Source organism: Lissotriton helveticus, chromosome 2_1, assembly GCF_964261635.1.
Source record: "Lissotriton helveticus chromosome 2_1, aLisHel1.1, whole genome shotgun sequence".
Classification (NCBI taxonomy): domain Eukaryota; kingdom Metazoa; phylum Chordata; class Amphibia; order Caudata; family Salamandridae; genus Lissotriton; species Lissotriton helveticus.
Genome location: NC_136059.1, coordinates 272414414 through 272438914, shown reverse-complemented (window position 1 = coordinate 272438914; position 24501 = coordinate 272414414).

The following is a 24501-nucleotide window of genomic DNA, read 5'->3' as shown; positions in this document are numbered from 1 at the left end:
TTCCATTTTCTCAATGGGTGTTTTGAAAAACCCGAGAAAGCCGAAGACTTGGGAAGCCCTTGCCGAAGGCTACCGTACCTTGCACTCTGCACTTTATTGACAGGCCCTGGCCGGTGCTGTCAGGAGGGGTAAGGAGACGCAATGGGCGCAGGAGTGCCATAAAGCTGACGGAGGCTTCCCGCACCGTGGGACGCGCGCGGGCGTGCTAGGACTTGGCCTGGGTGAAGACCGGGCGAAGACGGGCCAATCTTACCCCGTCATAGCCCGGAAGAGGCTGGGCTGGGCCAACCCTCCTGAAAATCTTGCTACCAGGTGGTCTGAGTCTCATGGGGTGAAACTGTGGGTTATTCCTGGACAGCTATAGACTTTATATATTTATTGTGTACGGAGGGTACTGTATCATTTCAATTGATACTTAACTATGAGGGAGGGTTCAGGATGGGCAAGAGAAAGGCAGGGAATATTGCCAATTCTGCTGGGACTGGACAGCAATCACTGAAGAACTATTTGACGAGGGCAATGGGGGCTATTGAACAACAAATACATTCTGTGGAAGAGTCCCTGATGTAAGGAAAGGTTTGTACCATGGTTCCTAAGAGCCTCAGTGTCGACGCACATGACGCTTCTGTAAATATTAAGCTAGTGGGGGTGAAAGATCGCTCACATCAAAACTAACTCTGATATTTGCTCTCCAGGTGATTGGTTATTACAGCCCGATGGGCAAGTACCAGTTGCTGCCTCACAAGAAGTGATTCCTTACAACCTTCCCACAAATATTGACCCCCAGGCAATGCGCCCCAATCCTTCTTTTTATAGCAGTGCATTTGTAACTCCTGTTGCTGATTCTAATGTAAGGGTCCCTGCCCCATGTGATAATAGGGACCCAGTTTCTACACCTCATATGTAATTAAATATGGATGCAAGTATACTTGACCTTTCCCCCGCAGTTACTCCATATACTAATGTTCTGGCTTAATGTTCCAGTGCTTACAACTCAGACGAATGAAACATGGGAGGCCCTGAGAAAGAAATCTATATTCTGGCTGGGCTAAAAAAACGGCCCAACAGAAGCGTTATCTGCCAATTTTAAAATGGCCAGAAGGGTCTCTTGGGTTGGCAGAGATTTTAAGTTTTTGACATTTAGCACCCCACAACTAATACAAGCAATCCTATCCAGAGTTGGACATTTAAATATAACATACACCAGTATTAACATCCAGCCACTGTTTTTTTTCTATCATCCTCATTGCATCATCAAACCGTGAATCCAGAGCAGGGGTGCCCAGGCCACCCCTCATTCCCTTATAATGTTCCGGTTATTAACTGATTTGATATTTTACCCACTCTTGAGGATATTGATTGACCGATTGTACATGCGGCTCCATGTGTTAAAACGGGGAGCTGCACCTGCAGGATTTGGGGCTTCCATACATACTAGACCCCCTGCCTTTACTATCTCAGTTCGCCACCCAAATTGAAAATGACAGTCATATTACAGTTGATGCACACAGGGATGATCTAGTGCATAGGCTGGATACTTGCAAAATTCTTTTTTGAAATGTTGCTGGTTTGCGCACAAAAGTTAGTGATCCCCAATGGTTGAAATTCATCGAAGAGTTTTCCATATTGTTTTTACAGGAAACTTGGCTGGAGAACCTGTTGCACATAAATGGTTATAAAACATTCCACTCCAGTGGTTAATTCAGCCCATGGGAGAAACAAGGGTGGATTGTGCACCTATGTATCTAACTGTGTTCATTTTGATAATGTAACATTTACAACCTTGGCTACTGACTAACAGATTGTGCTGTTTAGTACGGATAAGAAGCACTGTGTTGTTTGGTTACATTTTTATAATAATATACCCACTGAACTACTTGGGGGTGTATTGACAAAATTACAGAATGACCTTCTGAAACTACAGGACGATATCTCTAACAACATGTGCATAATCTGGGGTGGGGATTCTAATCATACTCTGTGTCAACATGCGATGCAGGGCACTTGTGATTTAGCTCATGAAAAAGGTGTTGAGCAGGCTCATTTCCCCTACACTACACTTGGGGATGCATTAAATTCATTGTTGTTTCAATTTGATTTGGGGTTCGCAAATGAATTATGTTCCCCAACAGTCCCATTTAGGGGTACGTATAATGGTGGAGGTAGTGGCTCCATCATTGATTTTATATTGCGTACATCCCGCCATTCAAGTAGGGTGATACATTTTGAAATATACTCAAATGCTTTGAGTGACCCCTTTCCAATTGGTATTTCGTTCCACTTATCACGCTGCGTGCCAGGCGTGAGGAGGGTACCTGAACATTACCCATTTGATATTGCTCTTAACAGAATTAATGGTTACTCCTTGAGTTGGGCTAAAGTTGATCCCCTAGAATTTAATAAATAACTAAATGTAATCAGGCCTTTGCAGTTTGTCTTATTGACTCTGCTACCTATGTGGAGGTCCTGAATTCTCTCTGTCTTATTTCTGTGGAGATCAAGACGTTTTTAACTGTGGATTCTAAGTATGCACAATCGAAGAAGCAGGGGGTTCGGCCCTGTTTATACTCAAGCACATACAAATTTAAAAAAGTGCTACATGAGCAGGATAGAAACCAGCCAGAAATCAACCTAGCCAGAAGCGCTTATAGGCAAGCGCTAAAGGAATGCAAGGAAATAGTAAGAGCTGACTCGTGGAGGGCCCTGCACGAAGCTTCGCTACACAGGGACAATACTGGAAGCCTGTTAATGCGCCCTTTCTTGCTTCAAGAGATATCCCAGCAATTGAAATGGTAATTAGTGAGGACACATGGGTGGACCATTTTACTACTCTATATAACGATGATAATCTGGCTGAGCACCCAGTAGAATCTGATCCTTTTTTAGAGATTGATCCTTCTAACATGTTTCCTCTGAATTTAAATTTTTCCTTGGATGAAGTTATAAGTGCCATAAATGCTAGTGCCGGAGGAAAAGCTCCCTGTCCGAACGGCGTGCTGGTAGATGTATACAAATCAAACCTCCCACTGTGGGACCCACTGTTAACTCTTGTTTAAATGCTTGCTGTCACCAGGGTTTTATTTCATCCTGGTCTGATTCAATTCCTATTTAGGAAAGGGGACAGTAACAAACCAACTTGTTACTCTCCGATTTCCCTTCTGGATTCCTTCCTGAAAGTGAGAGGGCTAGTTATTTTAAATAGATGACAGACCTGGGCTGACGATAAAGGTGTCATCTCTAACTTACAATATGGGTTTCGGCAAGGTTTGGGGACAATAGAACAGGGGTTAAATTTAAGCCTTGTAATTGGTAAATGCACTTAGGCTAAACAAGGTAGGCTCTTTTTAGCCTTTGTATACCTCAGCTCCACGTTTGATTGCGTGAGACACGATAGACTTGGGGGCATATTTGCGCATATGGGTGTGGATCCTGCCCTCATAAACTTCATGAGGCAGCTCTATAGAGGGACGGGTGCAAGGGTTCGTTTTGGAAAGCAGGGTGAATGCATAGCTAATTTCCCGATTAGAAAACGAGTAAGACAAGGTTGTGTTCTCACTCCTTTCCTTTTACTTTTATATATAAATGGCCTTGGCCAAGATTTAATTGATCAATGCCAGGACCTTCCTTTTTTATTAATAAGCTCCCTATTCCCACATTACCATATGCAGATGATGCGGTTTTATTGGTCCGCACTCAATTAAGCTTGGAAGGAGTTGTGATCAGCTTTGCTACATTTATGCAACCTGGGGACTGGAAGTAAACATTAGTAAGACTTACATAGTGAAATGTGGCAAGAATATTGCAAAAAGGTGAGATATTTTTATTAACAATACCAAGGTGGAATTTACCAATAGATTTCTGTATTTGGGCATCCACTTTGAATATAGAGGGACTTGGTCTCCAGCGGTGATGGCAAGGAAATTGTTGTTCTCTAAAGCAACTGGTGCTCTGGTCAACTCCGCAAGAAGATTAGGTAGAAGACCAGTCCCGGAACTAATATTAATTTATAAAGCTAAGTGTCTTAGTACAGCCATGCATGGAGCGGGCATCTGGGGACATATGAATGTACAGCAGTTACAATTAATTGAGACTGCATTCACAAGATTTCCAGTAGCACTGCTAAGTTTATTTGCCATTCTGAACTGGGGATTTCATACCTCTCGGATCTGATTAAAATCGAACCAATTTTGTTATGTCATAAGATATGGGCGATAACTCACACAAGTTTTAATCGGAACATCATCGACTGTCTAAGGCTGGATAGGGTATTTTCTATCCCTTGGTTAAACTATATTAAAAAATTCATGAGTGATATTGGATACCCTGAATATTTTGACAGACCAGATAGCATTGTTCTAATTTCTAGGAAAACACTGAAAGGAGATTGTTTCACCCACTTACAGTCTATAAGACTCACACAAGAAATTGTTAAACCAACGGTTCTTGATAACCAAGTGTTGATGGTTTGCCATGGTATACAGCCCTATCTTGTGCATGTATCCAGTAGCAACGATAGGATGCTGTTGACTCGTTGCCACCTAGGGTCTTTTCATAGACTCATAAGTTTCACGGTTACAAATGATTGGTCCAAAAATCTGGTTCCCTGCTGTTGGAAAACGAGGCAGCATCTGGTAGGCCTGCAAAAATAACAGTTGATGGACAAAATGCAGAACAATGTCATACATTCACCCCAGAACAGAGATCTGGGCCTAAATCCATAGTTTTTTTGCTCACCATGCCATTCCAGTTTGAACCAAGCCATATGCAAATCAGTCTTGACCCTGTGCCTCAAGGGACAGTCCAGTCCGAACTGCCAAGCCAGGTCCTCCCTGGACTGGAAAAAAACATCCTAGGACCAGTTTCGGGGTTTCACCCCTCTTCAGGGGTGATGGATTTAACCCAGATCTCTTGACTGGGGGGGGATGCTTTGATTTGTTCGGCATTCCGTCCATCAATTGTGAGTCTTTTGCTTTCTCGCCCTAAGTGCTCCAGGTATGCCCAGACGTGGGTCCTGGGCTCACTGTGGCACTGGAATCAAGCTATCCTGTCTGAAGAGGGATGAAACTCCGAAACTGGTCCTAGGGTGCTCGTTTCGGTCCAGGCCGGACCTGGCTTAGCAGTTCGGGCTGGACTGTTCCCATGAGGCACAAGGTCAAGACTGATTTGCATATGGCCAGGTCTAAACTGGGGTGGCATGGTGAGCAAAAGAATGATGGATTTAACTCAGATCTCTTGACTAGGGTGAATGTTTTGATTTGTTCTGCATTTCGTCCATCAATTGTGTGTCTTTTTCTTTCTCGCCCTAAGTGCTCCAGGAATGCTCAGACGTGGGTCCTGGGCTCACTGTGCCACTGGAATCAGGCTATCCTTGCTGAAGAGTGTGAAACCCTGAAACCGGTCCTGGGATGCTCGTTTCCGGTCCAGGGAGGACCTGGCTTGGCAGTTCGGGCTGGACTGTTCCCATGATGCACAGGGTCAAGACTGATTTGCATATGGCAGATCTAACCTGGGGTGGCATGGTGAGCAAAAGAATGATGGATTTAACCCAGATCTCTTGACTGGGGTGAATGTTTTGATTTGTTCTGCATTCCGTCCATCAATTGTGTGTCTTTTGCATCTGTGAGGCCAGCACAAATAACATGACTAAATTTGTCCTTCACCTGGAACCAAACAACCAATTGTAGCGCCTGACTCTCAGAGGGTAGAGTTATGGAGCAGTCTGAGGCTTACTCAAGTGAGGTGGTGTGGGCTAGTAATCACTATTTGCACAGAAATAACACTCAAGAATTGATTGTCCAGCCTGTACTTTATAAAAGTAATAGTACAGTTATTAAACACTTAACTACTTAATACTATGCACCAATTTACAAATATACCTACACTGTTGGAATTACATTGTGACATTGCATAACATCTACAACCCTCCCGCAGGGGGGGTGGGGCTGGTACCACCACTCCCATGTATGCACTTCATCTTGCGCCCAATGCAGTTAGTTGAACATAACCAGGAGCGAGGGCCCTGCTCACTGGCACCATCCCAGTGGCAACCCACTCTATTATCTCAATAAGCATTTAAAATAGGTAACTCTGCCATGGTGACACATAACCCTGACTGAGCATTTCCTACTGACCATGAAGTATACACCGCTAAATCTTAAGGGCTAGCAGTCTGGGTTCTTCACCTAAGTGCAACAGCAAGAATACATGTTTAAGCATCATTTGAGAATGACAGTACTCATCACATTGGTGTATCATTAGAATGCATTGCAATTACATCCCCTAAAGGCATCACAGATGAAACCACAGGATTACGTATATACCGCCAGACAACCGAGCAGGAATGTCTGTCAACATAACCCCACTTTGCTTATGACATCACCTTACACAGGCACTTGACATTACCCATGTAACCTTTAGTCCCTCTAAAAGAAATAACTGTTAGTAAAAGCATTTCTGGGGCGGTTACACCTCTTCACCTCCAGGGGATGCCCTTCTCTAGACATCCCCAACCCAGCCTTTTACTCCTTGATGTACTTCTCAATACACCCTAAGCTGTGGAACAAAAGTTCCAGTCCAGAAGGAGTTAAATGCTGGCTGAACCCTTGGGGGGTTATTCTTTTCAAGTCCCCATGTGACTTAGGGAGGGACTGTTCGTCTTGCTGGGGGGAGACTGCACTCCTTTATCAGCTCCCCCAGCACCTTTTTCACAAATGAGGGAGACACCCCTCCTCTGGGGGTCCACCAGGCACCAAAACAATGGTTTTCCCCATGCCTTGCAAGGCATTATGGGGCACTTCAGGCTCCTTCCTATGCATATTCTAACAGCGGCTCTTCTGCTGCATTGGGGAGAGGCACGATGTGGGCCTCCAGCTGCTGCTTCCTCTTGTTAGAGGGTCCGGTCCCACCCAGACCCCCAGGTGAGTACTTTGGCTCGGGAGCCCACCCCGGACACTCTTCCTGTTTTACGGGGGCCCGGTCCCTCCTGGCACCCCTCGCACCTTTTCTAGTCCCTTTCGGGGTCCCGGTCCCACACGGGCCATCCGCATGTCGACACTTTGGGGTCAGCCTGGGGGGCCCACCCTGGCCGCCCCCGCAGGCTCCCCACCTGGCCAGTACCCTTATGTGCTGCTGCGGGAGCCGGAGCTGCAGGTCTGGTCTGCCCGCTCTGGTGGGCAGACACCGAGGCTCGCGCTGGATGGGAGGGAGTAAGACGGCACTCCCTTGTCCCCACTCTGCACATCGGGGGCCTGGAGATGGAGCCCTCCTTGCATGGCCTTCCTTTCTTCGGCAGGTGCCAGGGTGGGCTCTTGGGCTCCAGGGATGGTTCTGGTATTCCAGTTGATGGCCGGATGTTGCTCTGTGAGCCAAGGAAGTCCTAATATGAGCTGAAACTGAGGAGTATCAATTAGATTAAACCTGATCTCCTCACTATGCCCATCTTCAGTAATTATTTCCATTAATTCCGTGTGACTCACAATGGGCCCAGATGAGAGATTAGTTCCGTCAACTGCTCTGACCGGTTCACTCTTGATCTTGGGAATGGCTTTCAATCCAACTTTGGCTGCACATTTTAAGTCACAAAAATTTCTGGTTTCCCCAGAATCAACCATAACTGCTACTCCATTCAGGGTGACTCGTCTAAATTTCACTGTCATGGATAATGTTACGTGGGGTGAGGACGACTGCAAGGTATTTGCCACTTGATGTTCTATTGGAGTTGATTCTTGATTTGCATCCACCTGTCCAACTCCTCCTACAGGTGGTGCTGCGAGTTTTCCTTCAGCTTAAAAGAATTCTTGGGTTTCTTCGGACAATTTCTGACAAAGTGTCCACTTGAACCACAATACATACAGAGATTACCCACCCTTCTCTTGTCTTTTTCTTCTTTAGTGAGTGGGCCTCTTATCGTTCCTATATGCATTGGTTCTGGATTAAATGGACCTTCACCCTGTTTTCCTGCTTCCGATCTTGCTCTGTCAAATCGTGGAACTATTGATTTGAATTCTCGTCTTCTTTTGCCCTTTATTTCTCCTTCACGAAAATCTAGTTCTAAAACCAGATCTATTAGGGCTGAGATTTCCGTGGGTCGATTCGGTATTTGCGCTAACACGTTTTTTAATTAATCTTTTAGGCCACAATAGAATATGGCTGCTCTTTTGCTTTCTGGCCAGTCCGTTTCCATCACTAACTTGTTGAACTGGGCCAAGTAAGCCACGAGGTCTTTATTTCCCTGTCGCAGTTCGAGCAATTCGTTATCCACCACCTGGGATACTCTCCGTCTATCAAGGATTCGAAGGAAGTCTTGTTTGAATTCTTCGTAATTCTGTAGAAGTGCGTCATCTCGTGAAACCAAGGGCATCGACCATGACGCAGCATCACCGCTCAAGTATGATAAGACAAAGGCCACCTTGGATTGTGCGTCAGGGAAAATGGAAAGGCGACACATAAAGTGTAGAGAACATTGAGTGATGAAAACCTGTTCCTTCTGCGGGTCCCCACTAAATCTTTCAGGAGGGGCTAATGGTATGATGGGGGACAGGGAATGTATTACTTGCGTAGTTAACTTATTTGACACTCCAGTGGGTGAACTTGTACCTTCTCTTCCTACACTAAATGGTGGTCTCACTCTTTGGGCCAATTCTGCAGTTTCTTTTCTTGAATTTATTACGTCCTGTCTTAAATTTTGATTACCCTCCCTAACCGCTACCAACTCTTTTTGTATGACTTCTAAAACCGCTCCTAAGGTTTGTATATATATTCCTTCATGTACAAATCAGAGGGAAAAAGGAGGTACTTAAGAACAGGTCGTCCTCCTATAGCAACGTATGAAAAAATGAGCCCAGAGTTTGGGTTCGTAGACCTGTCTCGTGTTATGGCCAGATACAAAATAATATTTGGTGTGGCCAGAAAAAAAGAAAAAAGGCTCATTTTTTCATACGTTTATATATTCCTTCAGCCATTCTGCTCAGGTGCAAATATTAAAATGTGGGCACTTCACTCTGTCACATGGTCCACTAGTAAATTATCTAGTACTCTTACCAAATACTTGCACAGGAGCAGAAGACAAAAGTTCCCAACTCCCGCTCCAGGATTCCTCGGAGACCGATATAATCATCTCTCCAATTAAACCCAAAGGGCGAAGGGGGAAATGAAATGAAATGAAATGCCGGCATTTGTAAAGCGCACAGCTACCTCCAACGTAAGTGTCCTGGCGCTGTCCGTATACCGCTGAGGAACCCTTCCTGGCTTTATCCCTGTGAAATGTCCACTCCTGGGCACCCCCAAGGTGAAGCCAGGCATCCCAGCGCTGTTGGGGCCGTTGTGGAGATTAAGCAAGCTATTGCCCAGAGTTGCAGAGTGGGACCCATGATTAGAATAGGCTCTGAGGCGAGAATTATCAGGTCCGAGGAAATTGAGCCCAAGACCCGCCGAGGCGGGTATTGAACCCTGGTCCCAGACCAGACCTCTGCATCAGGGTCTGTCGCTCTAACCATTTGAGCCACACTTCTCCACTGTGAATAAAATAATAAAGAACAGAAAAAACTGGGTCTGGATCTTCAGGTTTCCAGTAATTTCTTCCTTCACTCCAAGTGTGAGCTCTTTCCGAAGAAACCTGGAATACTAACACACAAACATTTATTTAACAACCTAATTTTCTCTAGACTATCTTTCTTTTGTTTTATTTTATATGTATATCCTTTATTAACATACCCCTAATCCTTCTTGACTACCCTCTCTTCTTATTTGTATGTTCAGTCTGTCTTTGGATTATTCTTGTGATGTTTTCACCTTCTTGTTTTGTCTGCAAACACACTAACAACAATTAGTTCACCTTCCTAAGGAACTTTCACTTAATTATTGAATTGAAGGTCTCTTTAACCTACCACTTATTTAATACGGTGTCTTCTTATAACTTCTCTGTAATTTCTGTTTATACTATTTTATTAGCTGCGTTATTGAACAGACTTTCTTGTTATTTGTTCTTCTAAGTAACTGTCTCGCTTTAACAATCTTGTTTTGCTTATATCTAGGTACTTCTGATGTCTATCATTAATTCCTGTAGTTCTCTATGCTATTTGCAAGGTAAGTAACAATTGTCATTAACGTCACTTTCACAAACTTTTTGTCTTTCTTTCGTTTATTAAAAAAGTGTTTTTTCACTTAGCTTGTATTATGTTTTCTTTCTTCTTTCTCTTCTTTTCCAGTACTTTGAGGGTTAATTTCACCAGAGCTCCGAGGCAGGAGGAGTCATGGACCGGAGGCGTTTTCTCGTCGTCTCTGACTCGCCAGGAGGTAACAAGCGCCAGAACGAGGATTCACGTCGCGTATGAACAAGCGGTGAGTGTTTTCAAGTATTACCGCTATTTATTTTTATTTATCTAAGATTCTCATGGAACTAAGAAATACTGAACTGAACACCAGAATCACCTCAGTGAAGCGCTCACTCGTTAGGGAGTGAAAAAGAACAGGAGTAGGACCCATAGACCAAACTGGGACTGGGTATAAGGTATATATAAAACACAATGTCCCAATAGGTAACAGTAGAAAAGGCAATTTAAGTTGTGCATGCAAAAAGCATTACATTTGAAGGAGAACAAGGAGGCTCAATTTGTTTTACGTAGCTTGTAATTCACAAATTTCTGGGATAATTACACATGGAAATACAGTTATAAAGCAGCACTGTACACGAAAAATCATGTGACAACCCAACAAGCACTTGGTGACAAGGTGATATAAACAAGTGGAGGTGACGACGCAAGTGAAAAAGGTGAACAGCGTGGACGGTGCAAAGTGACAAAGTTATATACAGTTTTGGCCCAGGAATTGATAAATTCAAATCATTTTAAATTGCATTAGGACACAGTTATGAGCCAAATGTTGTAATGCGCCAAACAATTGCGCTGCAGTGTCGACGGCGTTTCGATCCACAGTTATTAGGGATCCTCTTCAGGACAGGGTTGACGGATAGTTGTAGTGCTGCAGGGGGACAAAATTCCAAATTGAGGACCGGGCTGGGGGATGAAAGGAACTTACTTCGAGGAAGTGAGCCATGTGAAAAGCCAAAGAATTGCCAAGCATAAATAATGGTAAAGCCAAAATGGTCTGGATCGAAGCCTTGTCGAAGTTGTGATGGTAGTGATGATGGTCATGCATTGCATAGCGCGTGAACTAGGGCGAAGGGGGGGCAGAGGGCCGAGGTGGGTGAGGAAAAGAAGGGGAGGTTATGGTTTAACTAGGGTGTAGTAACTGAAGCAGGCAATTAGACAGCATACCTGGGCTTCAAGTAGGCGCTGGTTCAGTGTAGTGACCAGTCGTCGTAGAACAATGAATTCAAGTGAACCTAAAGAGTCAAGGACAAGGTTCAAGATACAGCGTTGGTGAGGGCGAACGAACGCGAGAAAAAGGGAAAGGAACTTACGGAAGGATCATCGTGAGTAAGTAAGGATACGGGGAACCATCTAGGTCGGCGTATCTGTGGAAGATAGATCGAAGGCATTAGGGGTCTCATTCTGCTTGGATGGATGGCAAGGGGGTGCAAGCCCGCTAGTGTGGGACATACCTGGATGCAAGGCTTCTTTAGTCGATGCAGAGGCAGCGTCTGAAAGAGGGAACCGGGTGTCAGTCAAGCAACAAGTACGCGGCTAATTGGGAAATCGGAACATGAATTACGAACATGACGGCTGTTTGGTTACCTGGATCAATCTGTGATTTCGCTGTCAAGGAATTATTCAGGAGCGCGGGTTCTGACCTGCAATGAGGTTGAATTACAACCTGGAACTGCTAGAGCTCGCTAAAGGAACCAGTCGGGGAGGTAGTGGGCGGATGACGTGTATAAGGGGCATGGGAAAACGGGAAGGGCATGAAAAGCGAGGAAGTGACTACCCGTGGCCAAGCATAATTGTATGCTGAAAGCGAGTAGTAAATAGGACATGGCATATCAAAACGCAACAGTATTAACAGTCATAAAATACAAGGCATTGATGAAACAATAATTAATACATGAACAGTGATATAGGTATTGTCGATCCAATTAAAATTATACATTTGGATTTTGCATCATAATGCATTAGTAAGTACAATAAATAGGCTCAGTATGGTCAGAAGAGGATGAATGTGCAGAGAAGAACATTCACGAGGTTACAGTACTATTCCATTCATCAAGAGTGTTCAGACCATGGCTTACAGAGTCTGCCAAGGAAATCCATTTGCATTCAGCTCGATTTAGTAGAATTGTTATGTTACCACCTCTGATGGGGAGTTTGAGATGTTCAATCACCTGCCACCACAGGTCAATGTCTCGATGTTTGTGTTCAATGAAGTGAGATACAAGGGGTGCTATAGAACCTGGCAATTTATCCTACTCTTATGTTGGATAATACGTTGTTTCACCATTTGGGTGGTTTGTCCGATGTATAGAAGATCGCAGGGACAGCGGATGGCGTAGATCACATTAGAGGATTTGCAATTAGTGTGGCAGTTGAGTTTGTGGCTTTTTCCATTGTACAAAAATTCTTTGGTGTTGGGAAGAAAGATTGCAGACACTGCAGCTCTGGCATTTATAATGTCCTAGGACTGGTTTGAGCCCCCAAGCTGATGTAATAGTGTGATTGTCTTTGGGGGTATCCGGCCATGTGATGGCATGTACCAGGTGATTGGCGATATTGTTTCCACGTTGGTAAGAAAACAGAGGAGGATCCTGGAATTGCTTATCGGAGTGTAGCACGCCCCAGTTCTTTTTGATGATGGCACTTATTTTGTTGCTGTCTGGACTGAAGGTGGAGACAAACAGGATCCTGGTGGTCGTCTTCTTGGTGTTAGGGATAAGAAGATTTTCTCGGTGATTATACCAAGCGCGTTTCTTAGCTTTGGTGACCAGTCATCGGGGATAACCTCTGTGTATTAATTTGTTCACAAGAATGTCAGCTTCCCGGAAATAATCCTTACGCCATTTACAATTACGTCGGATACGTAAAAATTGTCCATATGGCAATCCATCTCTTAGGCCTCTTGGATGGTGGCTTGAATATTGCAGCAGGGTGTTGCGTTCTGTTGGCTTCCGGTACAGTACAGTGCCCAGGCCGCGATCTTCTGCATGAATAGTCACATCAAGGAAAGGTAAGTCATTCGTTTTACATTCACTAGTGAATTTTAGATGTTCTTGGGTGTTGTTAAGCCATTCAATGAACGGAGGTTATCAGTAGTACTATCCCACAGGAGAAGAATATCGTCAATATAACGTCGCCAAAGATCAAGATGCTGTAGATAAGGATTGACTGGGTTGAGGATGAGTGATTTCTCGAGGTCATGAACAAAGAGGATCGCGAAGTTAGGGGCAAAGCAAGCTCCCATGGAGACACCTTTGATCTGTAAATTGAATGTCTCGCGATATAGGAAGTAATTATTCTGTAATGCAATGCGTAGTAGGTCCATGATAAACTCCGTGGGAATTTTAGCTGGTTGAGGTCTAGATAGTAATAAATCATTGATCACTTGTAGACCCTCCCTGTGGGGTATATTGGTATATAGGGATTCTATATCCAAACTGACCATGAGTTGTGAGGCGGTGTCGAAGGCCTTATCCTCAATGGTGGTGATGAGATCCATAGTGTCCCGTACGTAGGTGTCAGTGAGAGGGACAAATTCTTTGATGATTGCGTCGATAAATTTACCCAGAGGTTCAAGGATCGAACTGCATCCGGATACAATAGGTCGGCCCGGGGGGTTGGTGGCATCTTTGTGGATTTTGGGTAAGACATATAGGACAGGTGTCCTAGGGTGGGGATTGTTCAAGTAGGCATGTTCTTTCTTAGTTATGATTCCAAGGTCTTTGGCAGAGTTAGTGACTAGTAGTATTTTGGATTTGATGTCCAGGAGCGGATCTTTGGTTAGTGGACGGTAGTGATCAGTATTTGAGAGTTGACGTTTGATTTCCAGATCATATTGGGTAGTGTCCATGACGACAATGCCTCCGCCCTTGTCGGCGGGTTTGATTATAATTTCACTGTTGTTCTTGAGTGAATGAAGTGCATTTTTCTCAGTCATGGGCAGATTATAAGGGACGAATCGTGTGGTGGCTTTGAGATCCAAAACATCCTTCATCACTAGTTTTTCAAAGGCCAAAATCTCTGGTGACATTTGGTTTGAGGGTGGATTGATAGTGGATGGCGGACGGAATATGGAGTATTGTAGATAGTTCGGTTCCATTTTATCTGCAAAGAAGTATTTAAGTCGTATCCGCCTGAAAAATTTCAGAAGATTAGATTGTAGATCCAGGAAGTTGGTACGTTCCGTGGGAACAAAGGAGAGCCCTCTTGAAAGTAGGGTGGTTTCATCAGTAGTCAAGGTATGCCTTGATAGATTGAATATCGGAATAGTGAGGTCAGTGTCCATCATTTCGGTGGAGTGGGTTATTGCGGTTGGCCCCATTGGTAATATCGATTCCGCGTCTGCCGCTCACCTGGGAGTTGTGGTTGATATTGGCGGTTCCTGGTTTGGCGATTCGAGGGCGGTGGTTGACCGCGTCCGCGGCCCCGGGCTAAAAAACCGGGTGGTAGAAGAGGCTGGGGTCTGTTGGTAGAGGAAGAAGCTCCAGAGTCAGATTCTTCTGCAGAGGTGTTTGAGGAGTCTGAAAATGTGATTCTTTGATTGTTCCGGAATCGGCCCCAGTTACGTGTTCTGGGGGATTATATGGAGTATTGTAAAACTCTTCGTTTAGGTAGGGATAAGTGTTTTCGACCTTGTAAAATGTAATGTCTTTTTGTAATTTGTTAACTTTTTTGTTAACTTCAAAAATATTAAAGGTCTCGATAGTGTTGTTGATTTTTTCAAGGAGGTTCTTGGCATCTGTAAAAGAGGCGTCGGCTAAGATGAGTTTTTCCAATTCATCAATTTCTTGTAGTTCTAAATGGCTATGTTCGATGGCAGTGTCTATTCCAAGAACCGTCAAATGACGCTTCACCAAGATTCTAAACCCATGTGAGTGTGAAGAACAACTAGACCGCTACTCAGCGGTGGCCATCTTGGAAATTCTCTTCCGCAACCAGTAGCTCCAAATGTGGCCTTTCATAGAGTTCTTTCTTGTTTTCAACAAACAGGTGTTAGAAAAGGCGCAGGCTGAGCCTACCAAGCGGGTAGAAGGTTTGACAGTTCTGACACATAGGGTTAGAATCCCCTTCTAACAGTTGCCCATGTGATGACTCATCACAACTATCCACAATGCACATATTTTTATTCTGTACATTTTATTCTTTCTCAAGAAAAAGACTGATAGTACCGATTTAAACATTTTTGGGGTTAAGACAATGCCGCTTAGCATTCCTGGTTTTACAATCTATAGAAAATGAAATGTTTACGCCTACAGTGGTCACTCATTTGAAACGTGTTATCAACGCAAGGAAAACAATGGGGCACTTGAATCCTGTTTTTTAAACATGTTTGTAAGAATTTTTTAACTGTGTTTCTTGTATATGGTATTTGTGTGTAACTGTATGTAATTGTATTTGATAAAATGTGCTTTTATGATTTACATTTTAAATTGAATAAAGCTATTTTTGAATGATTGATTGACTTGGAAGAAGAACGGCTGGAACTTCGATTCCCTCCCCACAGTTATGGGATGCCACCTTCAACTTCCAGAGTATGCAGTCTTGTCTCACAACAGCCAACAACACCATCAACCAGAACAGCGGGAACAACAGCAACAGATAAGCTGGACCCAACCTCGACATTGTATTTTTTTCAATTGGTAGGGCTCAAGTCCAGTATAGAGGTGATGGCAAAAAAGGGTGGGCAAGTAGCAGCACTAATCACCATCCACAGGATGTTCCAGGAGTATCTGGATGATTTACAAGAAGTCCATGTGGATCGAAATCCATTGATGTATTGGTCTGGGAAGATGCACCAATGGCCAGAGCTCAGCAGACCAGCAATAAAGTATCTGGCTTCTCCTGTTGCCAGTGTGTCTACTGAGAGTGTGTTCAGTGCAGTTGGTGTGGTTGTTACAGTAGGTAGGACCAGTCTCTTACTTCATAAAGTGGAGCGATTGACTGTGATCAAAATGAACCAACATTTTCTACCACACAATTACACGTTCCTGAATCAGCAGCACAGGAGGGGGATGTGGGAGATTGGTCCAAAAATGAATCAAATGTGTTAGCTGATGAACTTTGGGGTGAACCACCTGAGTTTGAGGAACAACTCTACCTCAGTTTTAATTATTTCTCAATAAAATTAGTTCTATCTTTGATAAAAAAAAGTAGTAAGTGGAACATTATTATTTTAATGACACATTTCTGCTGCCCCACCATTTCTATCAGTCACAAATATTGTAGGATTGCCGTTTGACTGGTGTGCATTGAAGAAGCATCCGCAATGCCTTCATGATGCTGGGGACAATGCCTGGCCCCTCACAGGCCTATTGCCTATCCCTTTTTGCATCACTTAGTGCTAGAAGTTCTGTCCCAGAGGATCGTTAATTTGCAAGTCTGCCTGCCAATACCAAATTCTGACGTGTTGCCTGCATCAAAGATGAATACCTAGTACCTAATACCCAAACTACCTGTGCTTGAATTGGAAGAGGTAACTACAAATATTGCAACAGAGTGTGAGTAATGATGATGATTGAAGATTTATGTTGTGGCAAGCAGTGAGGGAGGGTGCTGAACTGTAATGTGGGAACTTGCCTGAAATGATTGCTTTGCAATGTTTGGGGCCTGGGTGATAGGCGATAATTTTTCCCTGGAGGTGACTGGCCTTTACAAACTAACTTAGTGAAAAGTAATGAACCTGTATGGTCCACTCCTATGATCCTTCTGTTTATAAAAAGCAAAGGCCTACTCTCTGCTTTGTACCTTTTCAAGTTTCTATAGAAAACTCTGGGGATCCTCTCTCGACCCAATGATGAAAGTCATACAGGCCAAGCTTCTTGTTTGCACCTCTTTTATTTGGGTCTGAAATGGTGTTTAGAAGCGAGTCCAGTCTTCTAGATCAAGTTGTTCCCAACACCTATAGAAAAATGTTTTGCTAAACTAAACACAACTCACAAGCCCAGAGCTGATTGGGATTTGGCTTAATAAAGCAAAAACTGCAAGGACAAGAAGCTATTGTAGCAGCAAAGGAAAGGAAAATTCACTAGAAGATCAATTGTGGCTGGAAATCTCAATATCAAGCACAAAGTCAGCTGCTCTCACCTTCTTGGATATGTGGCTCCAGAATCTTCAGATAGAGAACTAGAGTTTCAAAACGAATGTGGCAAAAATCATGGCTAGAAGATAAATAGAAATTAACAACTCGGGCACACGCCTGGCTGATCCTAAACAATTGCAAGATGAAAGGCTCACAACCAATTTTGAGCCTCTGTATTTCAAAAACAATCAAGCAAAAACTGTTTTAGTATAAGCTAAGAGTCTTGGCCACACTAGATTGTATTCTGAAAGGGTTAAGAACATCAACCACCACAAAATACAGGCTGTGCAATACGTACAAGAAATCCATCAAACATGTAGTCTGCGTCTGTCCAACTTTGTTAAATGAGAGGCGCGCCTTGCTAAAACCTAAGTTCAACTGGTTGGACCTCTATACCTCTATTCCAGCAGTAAAGGCACTGGCAATGCCATGGCATACATTCAAGTGAAGCATCTTCCCCTCACGGAGCTTTTGGTGAAATTTATTGTCATGGCCGAAAATAACCTGAGTGCAGCAACTGCTGAAAATAATTACTAAGCATTGGAGAGGGCCCTATTTAGCTCTGGAGACAATACTAGCCTCTAACTCCATTAATAATTCATCGGCAGCCTGTACGGACCTAATATTGAACATTTTGTTATTATGCATAACTTTAAGGGCTGCTGGAAACATGAGCTGAGCTGTTGCACCCAACCTCCTAAAGGCATCCAGGCGTCTCCCAAATTCCCATTGTTTTTCCAATGTGACTCTGGAGAGATCAGACCTTATAATAAAGGTAAACCCCTTCCCAGCCAATGCCTTCTGTTTCAGGGCCATATTAAGGATCTGCTCTTTCAACACATAGGTATGGAAGTTGACTAAAGTTTTGCGAGGTTTAGGTCTCTGAAGGTTCCATCTAAAGGGATCCCTATGCACTCTTTGAATGTCCACAGACAATTCTTCAAGTGACTGTTCTAAACCTAGGGAGTCTTTGAGTAGAGCTGTGATATACTGTTTGATGTCTGATCCCTCAGATCCTTCAGGGACATTAAGAATACGAATGTTCCCCAGTCTTGCATTATTTTCGAGGGTTTCCATCCTCTCGCTAAGCGCAAGATCTTCCCTGGTAAGCCTCTGTATGTCGACCTTCACCCGATCCAAATGAATTGAATGTGATGCAACTGTCTCTTCCAGGACGCCAGTTCTTATAGCAAGCCCATCAATTTTATTGTCCAATGATTCGCAGTAATTTCTGATCTCTGCTTGATTAGCAGAAGATTCAGCAAAGCCCTTCCTTATCTCCAAAGTAAGGGCAGAGAACATTCCCAAAAAAGACACTGCCGTCATCGGAGAAGCCGAAGAATCCGCTAATGACTCCGTAACAACTAAAGCAGGAGCAGAAGAAATAATTTCCATATCGGCTCCCCCAGACGCCCCTACTAATTCCACTAGATTTGCCTCTTCGGCCAACCCTGTGGTTAAAGTCAGGGAAACGGACTGTGCGGTCGTGGATGAAGATTGGTCAGTTGTAATTTGCGTGGGCTGTGGTTCACTCCCTATATCCTGGAAAACTTGACAGTCCCCAGAAAGCCCGGGATGTACTGAATGTTTAGGACTCTGGGTTGAAGGGAAGCCCTCCTCCACTGCATCACTCTCCTCAAGCAATGGTGCAGATACTAACTCCAAGGGTTGAGTAAGAAGGGAGAGATGGGCGTCTGAAACAGATGTCATATCGATATCGTCCGAAAGATGCAGTATCTGAGGGACTACCTTGAAATAGGAACGAAGTGAAGGGGTAATCTTTGACCCTATGGAAGCACCGTTTTGGGGTCCTTAGTCTTAGATTTGCCCCTAGAGTTTGTATGCTTAGACTTGACTTCTGTACTCAAAAAAGATGACGATTTTATCTTGACTGGTGTATTAATAGCGGGTCCAACAACTTCTCTAACCTCCCCAGTCACCCCAGAGACACCCGCCTTATTCACTCCAACTCTCTTTTTGCGCCCCCGACCACGTTTACCACACCCTTTGGAGGTACTAGAAGTACTGGAGGTACTGGGAGTACTTAATGTAAGGGGGGTCTGTAGGGTAACCTCAGCAGAGGAAATATGGTCAATTACAGTACCTAATTCACCCTCAGCAGGCGTAGTAGACGCAGAGACCCCCTTACCGGCTTCAAAATCCCCTGGCTCCTCCACTGTAGCAGTTAAACAAGAATACTGTAGCTGACCTTGTAATTCTTCCTCACTGCCGGGCACTTTCTCTCTTATACGCCGAAGGTTCTCCGCGTTTGCTGAGCCCCGAAAAGGGAGGACCAGGCTTCGCAGCTTTCTACCTCTCCTCAGCTCCAGCGCGGCAGACCAAATCCTCAACCTGGGCTCCGAGCAGACCCTTCGCTCTCGAGTTGGGAGGGGGGTAGGCAGCTGTTCACAGTATGGGGGAGAAGATGTTGCTGTTAAAGCTGTAAAAGCCCAAAATTCCTCGTAGCCAGTCCAGGAGTTTTGTAGCATTTGACCGGGAGACAGCTTGCAGAGCTCCCTTCCTTCGTTTCCGCTCTCCACCCGGCGTCCTCCGTCCGTGGCCAAAACCCATGAAAAGGGAAAGAGGGCTGCACGGGAGTTCTCATCCACCAAAGTAGTGATCCGCATTTCCTTACCGGGAAAGAAACGCCACTCGCAAAAGCGTGTAAAAAAAAAAAAAAATTCTACATTAAAAATTTAGTTACACCAAAAAAAATCGTTATGTTAAAATGGTATATCCTCCATCTGCGCCATCATTTCTGCGGCGGGGTCGATTTGACCGGGAGCTCGGTCCGGAGCACCGCGGCCAGCTAACTAGCTGCCGCCATGTTTTTCCCCGGCTTTCCCTCAATCTTCCACGGAGCTGGGCAATGCGGGTAAATAGAGTATATCTAAATCATATCTCATTAATAGTTTCCCCTTCGAACTAAATTTTGATGTAGGTCCTTTACTCGTTTCTTTCGCTGACTTGCGGAGTTGAGTATTTATATAGTACAAGTTCTTTTCTTTATCTCCTTTTTTCTCTTTTCTTTTTTTTTTTTTTCTCTTTTATATCCTTTTTTAACAGTAGCGGGGGTCTTTTTTGCTGGGAGCTCTCGGGGGGGCACTATCTACTGGACATTGTTCCGGTTAGATATTGCAAGGGTTTTTCATGGGGGGGTGAGTGGGGAAGGAGGGGAGCACTTGGGGGGGTTAGGTGGTGGGGGTTGGCAAAAACATAAAAATGTCCTCAATAACCTAAATAATAACATAAGGGATGGTAACAGATATTTTTTGGGCAGAGTAGAGAAGGATGATAATGCACATCTGTCACATTCAGTGCAGCATTCCGGTTTTTCCTGGTTGAGGGATGAGTAGCATGAGGTTTATCTCCTGGAATGTCAATGGCCTCCGCACCAAGCCCCGAGCTAATAGAATCTTGCAATATTTGCGTGACTTGGATGTGCAGGTCATTGTGTTGCAGGAGACTCATTTGACTCATAGTGAAATGCTTGCCCTCATCAGGAAAAACAGGTGGATCGACTTCGCGGTGTCCACTACCCAAACAACGCATACCAGAGGTGTATGGATTATTTTTAAAAAATGTGCCAAAGCTAGGTTGGTGTCACAAGCCGTGGATCCTTGTGGCAGATGGGCCATTGCGTCAGTCATTATAGCTGGATCCCAAAGTACATTTTTGGGCTATTATGGTCCCAATCAGGACGATCCTTCAGTTCTGGAGTCTGTTTTCTCGCAGCTACTTTCCTTTTCTGGACCCACAATATTGGCCGGTGATTTCAACATTGTGTTGGATCCTGCCTTGGACAGATCTCCGAGAAGTCGTTCTCTTGTTTTGTCTAAGACTATATCCTTCCTACTGGATGCTATGAGACAATATGGCTACGTGGATATTTGGCGACAGAGATCCGGACAACAACAAGGGGTCTCTTTCCGTAACTTTAAATATCATCACCAGTCAAGGATCGACTTTATTCTAATTAGTCAGATACTGGTAGATTCTGTTAAGACCATTGACTATCATCCGTCTCACCTCTCAGATTACTCGGCGGTTGAGATGGAATTGGTCTTTCATACTAAAAAGCCCCCCGGTACGTGGTCTTTTGATCGCTCTTTTCTTTCCCATTATGAGGATATTTTATATCTAAAATCGGAGACTCACAATTTTTTTATATCTAATAGTGGCTCCACAACACATAGAACTATTTGGGACTCATTCAAGGCTACTTTGAGGGGGCTTATTACGAGTAAAGTCACCCATCATAGGAAGCAATACAGAGAGGAGATTGCCTCTATTGAAGCAGACATAGCCCCACTCCAACGGGATATAGATATTAATCGTACAGCCTCAGGGTCTGTATTAGACCCTCTTCAGAATCAAATGTTGGTAGTAAAAGGTAGCCTCGCTTCGGTCTTGAACCTTAGAGTCCAACAGAGATGGGAGGCAAGCAAGTTGGCACATTTCGAATACGGCGAAGGTGCAGGGAAATTACTGGCGTGGAAGACCAAAGTAGATCAGGTCCGCAATAATATATCTGCGATCACAGTAGAGAATAACACCTTTTCGTCTGACGAGGAAATTAGGCGGGCCTTCAAGGAGTTCTTTCAAGCGATATACCAAGAGGATAAGGTAATTCCAAAAGAGTCTATTGTAGGCTGGATGAGTAACATCGATCTTCCCTCTTTTTCCTCAGACCAGTCTCAATATCTGGATAGTATTATCACAGAGGATGAGGTAAGGTCAGCCATTAGGAAGGGAAAGAAGGGGAAGGCGTCCGGACCCGACGGGTTGCCGGCTGAGTTATACAGGGCCTTGGAATTAGAAATTGTTCCCTTCCTCACTATCCTTTTTAATCAAATCCTTCTTGAAGGACAGCCACCTCCAGTGTCGTGGGACAATGCCTCTATTTCCCTTATTTTAAAACCTGCTAAACCTAAAGAGGCCTGTGGGTCGTATAGGCCTATCTCTATATTAAATGTAGACTATTAAATCTTTACCACAGTTTTATCAACTAGGTTGGCCTCTATTGCTACTTCGGTTCTTCATTCTGATCAGAAGGGCTTGAGGCGAAGACAACTTTATGAACTGACATATGATTTAATTGGCGCAATGGATATGGCAACAGCTGGTGATCTTCCGTTGGCCGCACTCACGCTGGATGCAACCAAGGCCTTCGACAGAGTCAACTGGGTGTGCCTGTCGGAGGCCTTGGCCAAATTTGGCGTGGGTGAGGGGTTTCGCCGGGCAGTGGCCCTACTGTATAATAATCCATCTGCCCGCCTACTAGTTAATGGAGACCTGTCGGACCCTTTCTCTATATCTAGGGGGACCCAACAGGGTTGCCCGCTCTCCCCCCTGCTATTCGATTTCTATATCAAGCCCTTCGCACAACAACTGAGGGAGGAGGTTACCATCAAACAATTTATCTATCAGGGGTGGATGAGGAAGGTAGCATTATATGCTGATGATGTGCTTGTTTTGACATCAGATGTCACCACCGCACTCCCGGCTATCCTGAAGTTGGCCCACATATTTGGACAGATGTCAGGATATGAGATCAATGCGGCAAAGACCGAGATGTTGATCTGGAATGATGATGACTGTGTGACAGAGCTGCAGGCAGGCACTTCACTGCGATACTTGGGCTTGACGATTGTGAAGGATATTAATAAACTCGCCCAGGTTAATTTATCAGCAGTTGTTAAAGAATGCCGTAAGCTGCTTCAATCATGGTCGCACCTTCCACTTTCATTATTAGGAAGGGCCAATCTTATCAAAATGTCGATCCTACCAAAAATTTCTTTTTTATTCAACACCATTCCCCTATATTTTGATCAAGCTATCTTAACTAGGTTTCAGTCTAACATCACATCTTTCATCTGGAATAACAAACTCCCAAGAACCGCATGGAAGAAACTACGACGGCGAAGGGATAAGGGGGGTCTGGCTGCTCCAGACTTGAAGATGTATGCCTGGGCCTTCCAACTATCCCATTCCCGAATGTTGCTGAAAATGCCTACAGATTTTGGGACGGGTCCAATGTTTGCAGCTATGTTGGACGGGGAGAGTGTGAATCGTTCAGGCTTTCTTTTTAAATTTGGCAATCCCAAATTCTTTAAAAAAATCAAACTAAAGGTCCTACAAGATCTTGCAAGAACATGGACTGAACTTATAAAATCTATAAAGCAGGGTTACCTCTGTGAAAAAACACCATTGTGGGGGCTACCTGAAAGTCCTGCTTGGCTTGAAGACAGTCTAGCTATTCCTTTGAGAGAGGCTGGGCTGGAAGTTTGGGGAGACCTCTTTTATGAGGTGGACCTCCTCTCGTCGGAACACCTGCAGACCAAGATCCGCCCTAACCTCTCTCGGTTCAAATATCTGCAAATGGCTAGCTGGACTCAAGCTTACAAAACCTCTTCCGCTACTAGGAGCAAGTCCGAAATTGGAGGTCACAGCCCATTGGTGTCTTACCTGGTAAACCTCAGTCCAGCTAAAAAAGAGGTATCCAAGTGGTATAATCTTATATTGGATGAGTCGGATGGTGACTTCGTTTTGCCAGAGACGCTGTGGGCCTCCTCACTGACGGACCACAATTTACAGGATCTTTGGTTAGCATCATTTGGACTCTTATGGAACATCGTGAAGCCTTCTTGGCTGCGCAGAAACCACATCTTCACCCAGCATAGGGCATATTATTCCCCTCTTAGGCTGTCTAAGTTTTCTGAAGGCAATTCAGTGTCCTGTGCTAAATGCGGGCTTGTTGCAGCATCAGATGAACATATGTTTTTTGAATGCCCTCGCTTAGCCACATTCTGGGAAGAGATTGGCAATTCCCTTACAACATCATTGGGAGCCTCCGTAACTATAGACTTATCTCTTGTGATATTTGGCATCCTGGAGGGTGTTCAGAGTTCTGCCAAAAGCCTAGTGTTTTTTGCAATACTGTTAGCAAGAAGGGAGATCTGCAGGAAATGGAAGGACTCTTCATCTCCTACCTTTAGAGATTGGCAAATTTCAGTCCTGCAGATCTCACGCATTGATTTGGCCAGGTCGGGCAACCAGAGCAAAAGGGCTTTCTGGCATTTATTATCATGGGTCCACTGAAATAACGGGTTTTTTTTTTTTTTGGTTTTATTTTCTCCCGGGTCCAATGATTGATCTGCCATGGTGCCCCTGTTGCATGCACCATTGGTGCAGCCCATACCTGGTTTTATCCCGGCCCAACTTGGCTGTTACTTACACCAAGGTTTACCGTGGTTTGGTAAATGGTGGACTTCGTGCCGTTCCGGAACACTGATGACAGCTGTGGGATGGACGGCC